Here is a 12,016-nt window from a genome sequence, read left to right as displayed (position 1 = left end):
CCCCTGGGGATCAGTGCAGGGGTGAGGGGTGAGGGCAGTGACCCCAGGGGTCAGTGCATGAGTGAGGGGTGAGGGTAGTGCTCCCGGGGGTCAGTGCAGGGGTGAGGGGTGAGGGCAGTGACCCCAGGGGTCAGTGCATGAGTGAGGGGTGAGGGCAGTGCCCCTGGGGGTCAGTGCAAGGGTGAGGGGTGAGGGGTGAGGGCAGTGACCCTAGGGGTCAGTGCAGGGGTGAGGGGTGAGGGCAGTGCTCCCGGGGGTCAGTGCAGGGGTGAGGGGTGAGGGCAGTGCTCCCGGGGGTCAGTGCATGAGTGAGGGGTGAGGGCAGTGCTCCCGGGGTTCAGTGCAGGGGTGAGGGGGTGAGGGCAGTGTGCCCGGGGGTCAGTCAAGGGGTGAGGGGGTGAGGGCAGTGCCGCCGGGGGAGAGAGAAGGGCGGGAGGGTGGGGATTTGGGTGTTGGGATGCTAGAGGAGATGAGTAGTGGTGCTTGAAATTGCTGCAGGGATGGAGGCCGAGGTAGGACAGATGTGCAGGGGGAGCGGAGGTGAATATCTACGAGGCCAGGGGATGTGAGCTAACTGGGCAGGAAGTGACAGTGAATCCAGGGGTGAAATTCTTCCCGGAGCGAGGGGTGACCTGGGGTCTGTAGATGACCAGAGCACGGAAAGCAGAGTCCGATGGCCCAAGTGCAGAGCCAGGGCAGAACATTCTGGAAGAGGAATGAGGATCAAGAAGGACACCCACCCTCACCTCCAGGCCTTCTGGTGGGGGTGGTGGTGGTGAGGGAAGACAGTGCTGCAGGTTGGGGGGGGGAGCCACGGGGAGAGCCTCAGGCCGGCAGGCGGGGGAAGGGACGCACCCAGGAGAGGTGGAGGGGCCGGTGGGCACTGCTGAAGCCCACGCCCCCTTGCCCACCTCTGCACCTGCCCCTCTGGGCCTCTGCCTCGGGTTCCCCGGCTCAGCGTGTGTATGGGGACCCCCTGAGTCCCCCCCTCTCTGCACCCCTGTCGGCCTGCCAGGGAAATGGTCAGAGATGAAGCCCCCGTCCCCAGCCTGCTCGGCCTTTGGGGACAGGCCTGAGGGGCGTTCTGCACAGCTGAATGGGAGCCCCAGGTGCCTACCACAGTCATCCGCTCACGAAAGCACACGCTGTGACTTCTCTCCTTCCTGGGATCACCTCCCCAATAACGAACCTGCCCCCAAACCCTGATCTCAGGCTCGACTTTGGGAGCAAGGCTGGGGAGAAGTTGGATGCGGGCTGAGCATCTGGGACACGAGGGATGCCTTTGGGCTTCTCACGGGGACGGGGACTAGGTGACAGGGAAGAGGCCTTGGTGGGGCTGGCCCTGAGCATCCGGGCAGTGGAACAGCAGGGGCGCGTGCTGGAAGGAGCTGCGGTCTCTCCGGAAGCACCACAGAGACCTCCTCGCTCCCGGAGGTGGTGCGGGGCCCTCGGGGAGCACACAGAGCTCTCGTGTTCAAACTGTGAAGGACACAGTTTAATCTTATCCCAACGGGACAAAGGGTAAGTCCTTTTTTCCTGTTTTAAAATGTCATCATTCATTTTTTAGACTTAAAAAAAAAAACAACAAAGCACTTTCTTACAAAGCTAAACATAGGCTTACCATATGATCCAGCAATCGCACTCTTTGGTATTTACCCAAAGGAGCTGCAAACTTATGTCCACACAAAAACCTGCACACGGATGTTTATAGCGGCTTTATTCATAATTGCCAAAACTCGGAAGTGGCCAAGATGTCCTTCAGTAGGTGGATGGATAAATAAACTGTGGTCCGTCCAGACAATGGAATATTGTTCAGTGCCAAAAAGAATGAGCTCCCCAGCCACGGAAAGACACGGGAGAGCCTTAAGTGTATATTATTGAGTGAGGGAGCCAATCCGAAAGCCACACAGCGTGTGACCCCAAGTGCAGTGAAACCTTGGATTGCGCGTAACTTGCTCTGCGAGAGTTCCGCGAGACCAGCAAACATTCCTAGCACATTTTAACTCGATAGACGAGCTCTGTCTTGCAATACGAGTCTTACGTGACACCGAACGTCACATGATCGCAGCTGAGCCAATGGTTCTTCTCTCTCTCTCTCTCTCTCTCTCTCTGCGGGATTGTGGGTGATCCTCTCCCATGTTTGGATGCTCAGTCTCAGGGCCAGGTGTTTGGCCGAAATCAGCGATTTTTCAGGACATTGGAAGGTGCCCACGACAGGCACTTGTGTATTTTTTGTCACGTCAAAGCACCAATGGACAGTCACTTGCTTTTCCAGACAAGAGTGAGCTTGGGAATGTTTTGCTTCCTTCTAGGTCAGGCTGCCTGCTGACAGAGACCCTTTCCTCTGCTGCCTTATTGCCAGTTACATTAAAGACAGTATGACAAGAGTTTGTTAATGCTGTAGACAACATCCGTGCAAGTCTACGCAATGGCCCCCACGCAGAAGAAAATTCCGCTGAGCCAAAAGATAGCAGTGATTCCATTAGTGATAGTGAAAGTCGTCCTACGCAATAACCCTCCTCTCTCTGGTCTCCCTCACACCAGCCATGAAGGTTGGGGATTGATGTGTTTTTCTTTATTATTTTGTATTATATTACAGTATTGTAATCCTTTGCATATGAATACTTTCGGGGTGTGGAACGAATCATCTGAGCTTCTGTTCTTTCTTACGGGGAAATTCGCTTTGATACACCAGTGCTTTGGATCACGAGCATGTTCCCGGGACGAATTATGTTCACAAACATATAGGACATTCTGGAAAAGGCAAAACCACAGAGACAGGTGAACGATCCGTGGTTGCCAGGGGTTGGGGCACAGGGAGGGATGAACAGGCAGAGCCCGGAGGATTTGGGGGGCAGTAAAACAACTCTGTATGACACTGTCATGGGGGACACGTGACGTCATGCATCTGTCCAAACCCATAGAATATACAACACCAGGAGTGAGCCCTAAGGTAAATGATGGACTTTTTAGTTATAATAGATCAGTGTTGGTTGATTAATTGTCGATGCAAAATGTTGATAATAGGAACACTGTGTTGGGGGCAGCAGGTGATATATGGTAACTCTTTGAACTTTCTGCTCTGTTTTGCTCTAAACCTAAAAAAAGCGACTAATACCTGATCCCTTATGACCCACACTGTTGGCAGTGGCTGCAGCTGGTGTTGGCTTCCGGGGGGACCACAGACCCCTCTGGTTGGTTGGAATCCTGCAGCTCCAAGATGGGACCAGGAGCTAGGACAGCAGGGAGGGCTGGCATCAGCTCGCTGCAGTCCCCATGCGTGTCCACCCGAGGTCGAGGCATGGTGGTGGCTGCTCGTCCAGGGGCTCTGTCTGTCCAGGCATCAGAGACCAACGGTGGCAGAGCTGGGCGGGTGGGTCTGCCGAGGCTCTGGGGCTGCACCCACCTCCGTCCTCTGTCTCTGGGCCACACCCGGGCACTTGGGTTGTTGAGTCCCTGCACCTGTAAACCCCCACCCGGCTGTGACCCAGAAGACATTTTTGCACTTCCAAGTCCCTCGGAACATAGAGCTCCCTTCGAGAGACTGCATCACATTCCCGGGGAACCCATTTCCTGGCTCCCTTCCAAACGCAAGTTGTCGGTGACCTGACCCAAGGGACAGGCTACTCTGTTGTCAGCCACCAGCCTGGTATTGTGAAGGCCAATCAGAGCTGCTTGGGTTACTGTGGGAATGCCAGGCAACTACCAGCTCTGTTCTCACCTTGCCCTGCCCGCCCTGCCTCTCCCGGGTGCCACTGGGTGCCCCAGCTCAGTCCTTAATGCTGGGGTTCTGGGAAGATGCCCCAGAGACTGCGGTGGGGGTGAGTGAGAAGGGCTTCAGGCCCCCTTTCCCTTCACAACTATTATATCAGGAGACATCGTAGAGCTTCTCTGGAAAATGGCTCCTGAGGACTTTATGCTCAGTGAAGTGGGCCAGACACAAAGACACACGGTCTATGACTCCACTTACCCTATGTTCCAGAGTTGTCAAACTCACAGAGACAGAAAGTAGAAAGGGTAGGCACCAGGGGCTGGAGGGAAGGGGACATGGGCTTTTAAAATAAAAATCATATACTTTGTTTTTAATGTTTATTTTTGACAGAGAGACAGAGCACGAGCAGAGGATGGGCAGAGAGAGAGAGAGAGAGAGAGGGAATCAGAAGCAGGCTCCAGCCTCTGAGCTGTCATCACAGAGCCTGATGCGGGGTTCCAACTCATGATCTGTGAGATCATGACCTGAGCCAAAGTCATACGCTTAACCAACTGAACCACCCAAGCGCCCCCAAATCGTATACTTTTAGGATGATCCACACAACGATGTGGTAAACATACAGAAAGATGATCAGCGAAGCTAATGGCCATGTTGTCTCCCCACCGCATGTGTGGTGACTACACCTGAAATCTACTCTCTGAGCACATTTCCCACATTTAGTCCAGCATTGACTATGGCCACCATGCTGAACATCAGATCTTCAGACCTACTCATCCTACATGCTACAACTTGCATTCCCTTGTCAACATCTCCCCTTTCCCCACCGTCCCCCACCATCCCCAGCCGCTGGCAACCACCATTCTACCTTCTGCATCTAGCTGTTCTATTCCTGTGTAAGTGCAATCATGCAGTTTGGACAAAGGACCTGGATAGATGCTTTTCCAAAGAAGATTGGATCCAGACAGCCAACAGACGTAAGAAAAGATGCTCAACATCACTCATCATCAGGCAAATGCAAATCAAAACCACCGCTTCACAGCTGTTAGAATGGTTATGATAGATAGATAGATAGATAGATAGAAAATAGATAATAGCTAGCTAGCTAGATAAATGTATGGATGGATAGATGGATGGATGGATAATTGGATGGATGGATGATAGATAGATACATAGATGATAAATAGATAGATAATAGATGATAGATGATAGATGGTTGGATGAATGGATGGATGTTAGATAGATAGATAGATGATAGATAGATAGATAGATAGATGATATATAGATAGATAATAGATGATAGATACATAGATAGATGGTTGGATGAATGGATGGATGATAGATAGACAGATGATAAATAGATAGATAATAGATGATAGATAGATACATAGATACATAGATGGTTGGATGGATGGATGGATGGATGATAGATAGATAGACAGATACATAGATACATAGATAGATGATAGATAGATAATAGATGATAGATAGATAATAGCTAGATAGATAGATAAATGGATGGGTGGATAGATGGATGGATGGATGATTGGATAGATGATAGACAGATAGAAGATAGATAGATAGATAGATAGATAGATAGATAGATACACAGATGATAGATAGATAATAGATGATAGATGGATGGATAGATGGATGATAGATAGACAGATGAATAAATAAAAGATAACAGGTATTGGTGAGGATGAGGAAAAAAGGAAACCCGTGTGGGAGTGTAGATTGGTGCAGCCATGATGGAAAACAGTATGGAGGTTCGGTCCCCAAAAAATTAAAAGCAGAACCACTCAATGACCCAACAACCCGTCTTCTGCGTATACATCTGAAGGAGATGAAACCACCATCCCACTGAGACACCTGCACCCCACAGTCGCCGCAGCACTGTTCACAATAGCCAACACGCAGAAACAGCCTAAGTGCCCGTCGGTGGGTGAATGGATAAAGAAATTGTGGTATAAAAATGCAATGAAATATTATTCAGCCACCAAATAGGAGAGCCTGCCATTTGCAACCACGGGGGTGAACGTGGGGGACCCTCAGCTACGTGAAAGAAGCCAGACACGGGGAGTCCGTGGTTCACAGGGACAGAGTTTCAGTTCAGGAAAATGGAAGGTTCTGGAGAGGAATGATGCTGATGTTGAACAACCATGTCAAGGTACCTAATGCCACAGAACTGTGCACCCAAACGCAGTTATGATGATAAATTGTTATGCGTATTTTACTACAACAAAAAATAATGAAATGCCACCTGCCTGAAACTCTAGAACAGGAAATAGTCTTTGTTCCTTTGAAATGCGGATAGAAGAAGGGCGGTCCAGAGTCACACGGGACCATCGTCTCCAAAGCTCTGCATAAAAATTAAATAAAGCACCCGAAAAGTAAAAAATTACATGTAAAAAAATGACTCTGCTGATAAAAAGGAGTGAAAATCTCAGAGTGACCTTCCCAGAGTGTGATGAACCTGATCATGACGTCCCACAGTCCCCCCCCCCCCCCACCCATAAGACAAGGCTGACATCCTTCTGGCATCCGGGGCTCCTGGACCTGGTCCTGGCCACTCCGCAGTGTCCTTTAGTGTCACCTGCCTCGCCCCTAGGCTTCCAGTCACCCCAAGCCCCCCGCCTCCTGGCCCCGCCCAGCAATGCCGCCCTCGTCCAGCTCTAGGCTCATCCCACCACCTGGGCACTGCCCCTTCCCCACATAGCACTTCTGTTCCATCCTGGGTATCTTCAGCCCTTCCTCCAGAACGCTCTCCACAGCCACTGGCCGGCGAGAGAGCTACACAGCCTGTGCACAGCCAGTGGGATCGTGGTAGGAGCTAAATCAGATCGGGTCTGGCCCTGCTTCCGACTCTTCTGTTACAGACTGAATGTCTGTGTCCCCCGTGATCCATATGTTGAAGCCCTAACCCCCTCCCCTCAGGAGGGTATCTGGAAATGGGTCTTTGCGGGGTAGTTAGGTACAATGAGACATCAGGGTCAGGCCCTACTATGGGATTAGTGCCCTTATCAGAACAGGAAACACCAGAGAGTATGGGCTCTCTCTCTTTCCCTGCCAAGTGGAGACACAGCGAGAAAACCAGGTTGGCCCGGACCTTGATCTTGGACCTCCAGCCTGCAAGCATAAATGTCTACCATTCCATCTACGCCAACTGGTCAGTGGTGTTGTGCCCTGGCAGCCCGAGGGGACCAACAAACCTTCAAAGGTCAGGTGCAGGTGCACTTATAACGAAATCTACCGCTCTCGCTCGCCCTGGTAGGATCCGGTCCCAGCCTCCCTCGCTGACCTCTCCCTGGACCCCACGCCCCAGCCACACTGACCCCCACTTTCCCTCGAATGGCACGCTGCCACCTTACTCTGCTGGAACACCTCCACAGCTTGGGTCGTGGCGGGCACCCCTCCCGGTCTGGGCTCCCCTCTGGGGTGCCTCTGTCCGCTCCCACTGGCCCTCACTGAGGCCCAGCACTGGCAGGAGGGAGGCTGCCGAGCCTAGGGCCCCATGCAGTGCCCGGTATACAGCTAGTGCTCAGAGGGTCAGCGCACGAACGGGTGACTTCTTCCTGACTCCACGTCTGCCACATGTCCTCCCTCCGCTGGGGCATTTCCTGGAGCACGGAGTCAGCAGGCCTCAGCTCATGCTGTATTCATTCATTCAACGTGAACCATGAAACGTCACAGGCCACCATTTGTTGCAGTCAAATATGGGGAAGCATTGTGATAAATAACAATAACCAGTGCCAGGGACAATTGTTCTACTTATATAAAGATAAGACATGTGCACGACTATATAATCGTAAATACATATATGTAAATGTATACATATATGTATAGACATATATGTAAATACAGAAAAACTACCCAATGGGCATGATGCTCTCGGGCCACGCTTCCAGAATGTAGCTGGCAGCTTGGGGGGCGGTGGGGTATGCGACAGAATCACATCAGGTCGCCAGCCTGGGACCCAAAGGCAGTCCCCAACTCATTCCATCTTCTCAATGCTACACTCTGAGTCCCCAGAGCCAGGGAGGCACCTTTGGGAGGGGGGGACCGAGGGCCCCAGGCGACCCCTATGGTCCTGGGGCCTCGGTAACCAGAAAGTCACACTTTTTTCTGTTGGAATGTTCCAAATCAACAAAAGGAAATCAAGATCGTCTGAAGGTGCTTTCTGAAAACTCTGTGCGATGCTGTCCACATCAACATGTCTATTCAGATTGGGACTGTTTGAACTGATGGACAATCTAGGGGTGCTAAGGCTCCCCTGACATCTACAGCTTGAGACCCCTAGCCTGACACCCAGCCGGTGTTTGGTGAGTGATGACAGAATGTTCTGGAAGGAGCTTCGGCGAGCCCCACCGCAGGGAGCACTTTGCTCCATCCCACCTGGTTTCTCGGCATGCAGATCTCTGTCCCTCCTGCCCTGCTCCTCTGGAGAAGACTTTCTGTGTCCCCAACCCCCCCCCCCCCCGCCGTGTTCCTCTCTGAGGCCATCAAAAAGCAATTTCCTCTGTCCTTGGTCTGGAGGGTCCTAATGCCAGCAGAGCGGGGTGTCAGCTCTGTAAGCACATCACCTGCAGATGTGCTGCTTCCTGTGTCCTCCCCAGGATAAGTGACATGTCACAGTCATGGCTGCCTTTCTCTCAGCACTCCCAGTCCAGTGTCTGCTCCCAGGAGCCACTGGATGGATGGATGGATGGATGGATGGATGGATGGATGGATGGACAGATTGATAGATGGATGGATGGATGGATAGATAGATAGATGGACGGATTGATGGATGGTTGGGGATGGACAGATGGATGGATGGATGGACAGATGGATGGATAGATGGATGGATGGACAGACAGATGGATGGACAGACAGACAGATGGATGGATTGACGGACGGATGGATAGATGGATGGATGGATGGATGGATGGACGGATGGACGGACAGATGGATGGATGGATGGATGGATGGATGAGTGAATGTCTTGGTTCTTAAAGGTATCCAAGTTTTAGAAAGAATCCTAGACTTTTTCTATGGAGGGGAAAGTCTTCAAGGTCTGATGGGGTTTATAGACCTTGGGTTGACTTCAAGGTGCAATCTGGGGAGGTGCAAGATATTCCATGTCTGAGTCAAAGGCTGAAATCTGATTCCTGCCCACTTGTCTCCTGTAAAGGACGGTCCTAATGCTCCATTCCCTTAAAGGTAAACAGAAGCCAAGTCCACACGCTAGAATTCTGGATGTGACTGGTCAACACAGGCGGTGGGCCAGGCCTGAGCAGTGGGCCTCTCGGACAGCTCCTCCGGGGCGCTCAGCACAGCTGGTCCAGGAGGGATCTCCAAGGCACCCAGTGTGGCTCCGTCACTGTACAGGGGCTCCTCGCGGGGTCTCAGAGTCCCCTGGGAGTGGCTGTCCTGGTTATGAGTACCAAACGCAGAAGGGGACCAGCTGGCCCAGACCGTGGAGGGGGCTACCCCTTGCCCATGCGGGTTGCAGCCAACAGGATGGCTGGAGGGCATCTGGGAAGACCTCACAGAACATGCCTGTCCCTTGTCGTCAGGATAAGAACAATCTTGCAATAGAACTTGGTGACAGATGGGGAGATTGTTAGGGCACAGGATCAATCGGGAAATTCTCACACGTCAAAATTCCTGCCCGTGGGCCAGGCTGGTGACCAAGCCCCATCCAACCCCCACGCCTGCCATGGACCTTTGCTTCACCCAGCGTCCTGGAATGGCAGCAGGGACAGTTGACCATGATCCCAGGGAGCCCGCTGAAAGCACAGCAAGGGGGCTGGAGCCCCAGAGTGGCCGTGTCCAGGGCTGGGGAGGGGAGGGCTCAGACCAGCCTTGAGGGGAGGACTGGGAGCCTGACTTCATCCGGCCAGAGCACCCGCTGCCCAGTAACGTCGCCTCCCCACACCCAGTCCACCACCAGAACCAGCCTGCAGGCCATGCCTGTCTTGGAGACCCCCAAGGCCCCCCCCGGAGGCAGTGTGGCATGAACAAAGCGAGGTGGCCCCCGCCACCCGGCGTAAAAAGAAGAGGGACAGAGAAGGCCTTTGCTGGTGTGTGCACAGGGCCTGGGGGAGGGAGAGACAAGAAGGGTGGGTGGGAACAGGCAGCAGGTGGAGGCCATGGCTTGGCTTCGTGAACACATCAGCCCTTCAAAAAAATGAAACTCCCAGGTCTGCCCAGGTTTGTACCCAGTCGGTACAAACGGATGATTGAACAAATAAATAGAAGTGCCTGCGGTGGTTCCTGATTCCTGCCGGGCCAGTGCTGAGTCGTGTGGGAGGGTCCAGACGCGCAGAAAAGCTACAGAACCCGGGGCCCTGCCTGGGAGGACATGGGGGGCTGACACAGGAGGGCCCCAAGGCAGGACGCTGCCACTGAGCACACAGGCTCTGTGCCCCCGTCACGTCCCCGAGCGTCTGCAGGGAATGCACCCCTGAGTGTGCCAGGCCCCCAAGACTGGACACCCTGCCCCCCACAGACGTGACTTCCCCGTCTCAGAGGGGAAGAAGGCTCTGCCCAAGAACCACCTGACCGGAATCTCATAGAAGGAATTGAAAACCAGCGTAAACCCGCTGCTCAGCCTCTAGCAACAATTTAAAAAACTGATGGGGGAAAATAAAAACACAACAGTGCTGGCAGCCAGCTTCCCACCCCTTTCCAAGGATCTGATGCCCTTTAGGGACACAGCAGCTGGGCCTGAAAGGGACAAAGGCCCTGAGAGAGTGGAGAGGACAGTCACCCTGCCCCGGGCGGGCAGAGCTGAGCCAGAGCTGAGCCGGCGGCTGCCTGGCAGGAAGGCCAGGGCCCGGGCAGCGTGGCGGGAATCTCTGGGGACAGAGGCCACCTCCGGACGTGGCCGCTGGGTGCGGGGCAGGCCTTCTCCCTTCCCACGGACCGTCCCCCCAGGATAACCCGGCCAGGCAAACTCATCTGGCCTCCAAGCAGGAAAAACACCGCCGCTGTGATGCAGCCCTTCGCGGACTTTGGAGAACATCCCGGGGGCCCAACCCCCGTCCTCCCCACTTGCCCGCCTGCCCCCGGCCGCCCCCCTCCCTCCACTCCCTCCCTGACCCCGCACCGCCGTACCCACACACAGTCTGCCGTGCCAGTTTCTCTGAGCCCCGATCGCCGGTGCCCACGGGACAGCCTTCTGCAGCCCGCAGGAGTTGGCTCTCCTCTGCTGCCATCCCCAGGGTGCCGAGCCCCGCACTGGGGACAAGTGCTGGCAGTGACCACAGCACCCCTGCAACTGGTGGGAGGAGACTCTGAACACCCAGCAACGCCCCACCCCTGCCCCCGACCGAAATCACGGGGAAAACCTGTGTCGTGTTTTTCCCGTCCTCCAGCCTGGGGACTGACTGGCTGGGGGGTCTGTTTCGAGGACCGCCCGCCTCCTGGAAACATTTCTCGGGACCTCGGGTTCTTGACAAATGAGTCACAAAGCCACACCATCAGCGATAGGAAAGGCACTTTTGCCAGGACCTCAACTTGGACCGGAACATTCCACTCTAAGATTCATGGAATAATCGCCAAGACGGGACCTCAGCCACCTGCAAACAGTTTTACGGGTGAGGAAACTGAGGCCTAGAGAGGCAAAGCATGTCCCCTTGTGGGGTTGAGGGACTCGGGGCAAGGGGGCAGGGAACCTGGGTGTCCTGCCGCCTGGCCGGCTGGCCTCCACACCACATTGGAAACGCGCCAGGGCTGCCAGGAGAGGGCTTCCTGGAGGAGGTGGGATCTGCCCTGGGGTCTGGCAGCTGAGTGGGTTCATGCATCACCTGGAGGGAGAAGCAGGAGGCTCCAGGACCCATCCCCCGCTCCCCGGTCCCATGTGAAGAATGAGGCCGGGGCAGACCCTGGGGGCTTTCTCAGTGCCTCTGAGCAGAAAAGGGTGGCTCTTCTCACGTCTCAGGACCCTCCACACGCACCTCAAGGCCACACGCACCTCCCCTTACGTCTGGCACCACCTGCCGAGGCACCAACACGAGCGCCACTCGGGTCCATCAGCTGCTGAATCCAGAGGGCACGCGATCTGCTAATGTTCTGGATGCTTCCTCGCCGTTGTCTCTCGCAGCCTGAGAACCCTCTTGAAATTCCGGGGTTCTGAATCCCAGGCTCAGCTCCGTCCTCCTGGTGTTCAAATTCATTCAATGTTGGCAAAGTTCAGCTTCCTGTCTACAAGGGGGCGAGCGGAGAGCGGGGGTGTGGAGAGCCTCTTAAGAGATTCCGAAGGCGTCCCGGACACCCGCGAGGGCTTTATGAAGCGCGCCGATGAATTAAGGAGAGATGAAT

General features: G+C 54.2%; 1 long non-coding RNA gene across 2 annotated transcripts; it reads right to left on the bottom strand.

The window, feature by feature from the left end:
• Window positions 1–1,578: 1,578 nt before the first annotated feature.
• On the bottom strand, window positions 1,579–10,885 carry LOC128311726 (uncharacterized). Of its 2 annotated transcripts, none has more exons than XR_008290222.1 (3): window positions 10,811–10,885; window positions 3,119–3,233; window positions 1,579–2,754 (listed from the first exon to the last, which is right to left on the bottom strand). It is a non-coding gene; the product is annotated as an uncharacterized LOC128311726 (long non-coding RNA). The 2 variants fall into 2 exon arrangements; XR_008290223.1 differs by having other exon boundaries at window positions 10,815–10,885.
• Between the last annotated feature and the right edge of the window lie 1,131 nt (window positions 10,886–12,016).

This window comes from Acinonyx jubatus, chromosome D1, assembly GCF_027475565.1.
Source record: "Acinonyx jubatus isolate Ajub_Pintada_27869175 chromosome D1, VMU_Ajub_asm_v1.0, whole genome shotgun sequence".
Lineage (NCBI taxonomy): Eukaryota > Metazoa > Chordata > Mammalia > Carnivora > Felidae > Acinonyx > Acinonyx jubatus.
This window is presented reverse-complemented; position numbering and strand designations above follow the sequence as displayed.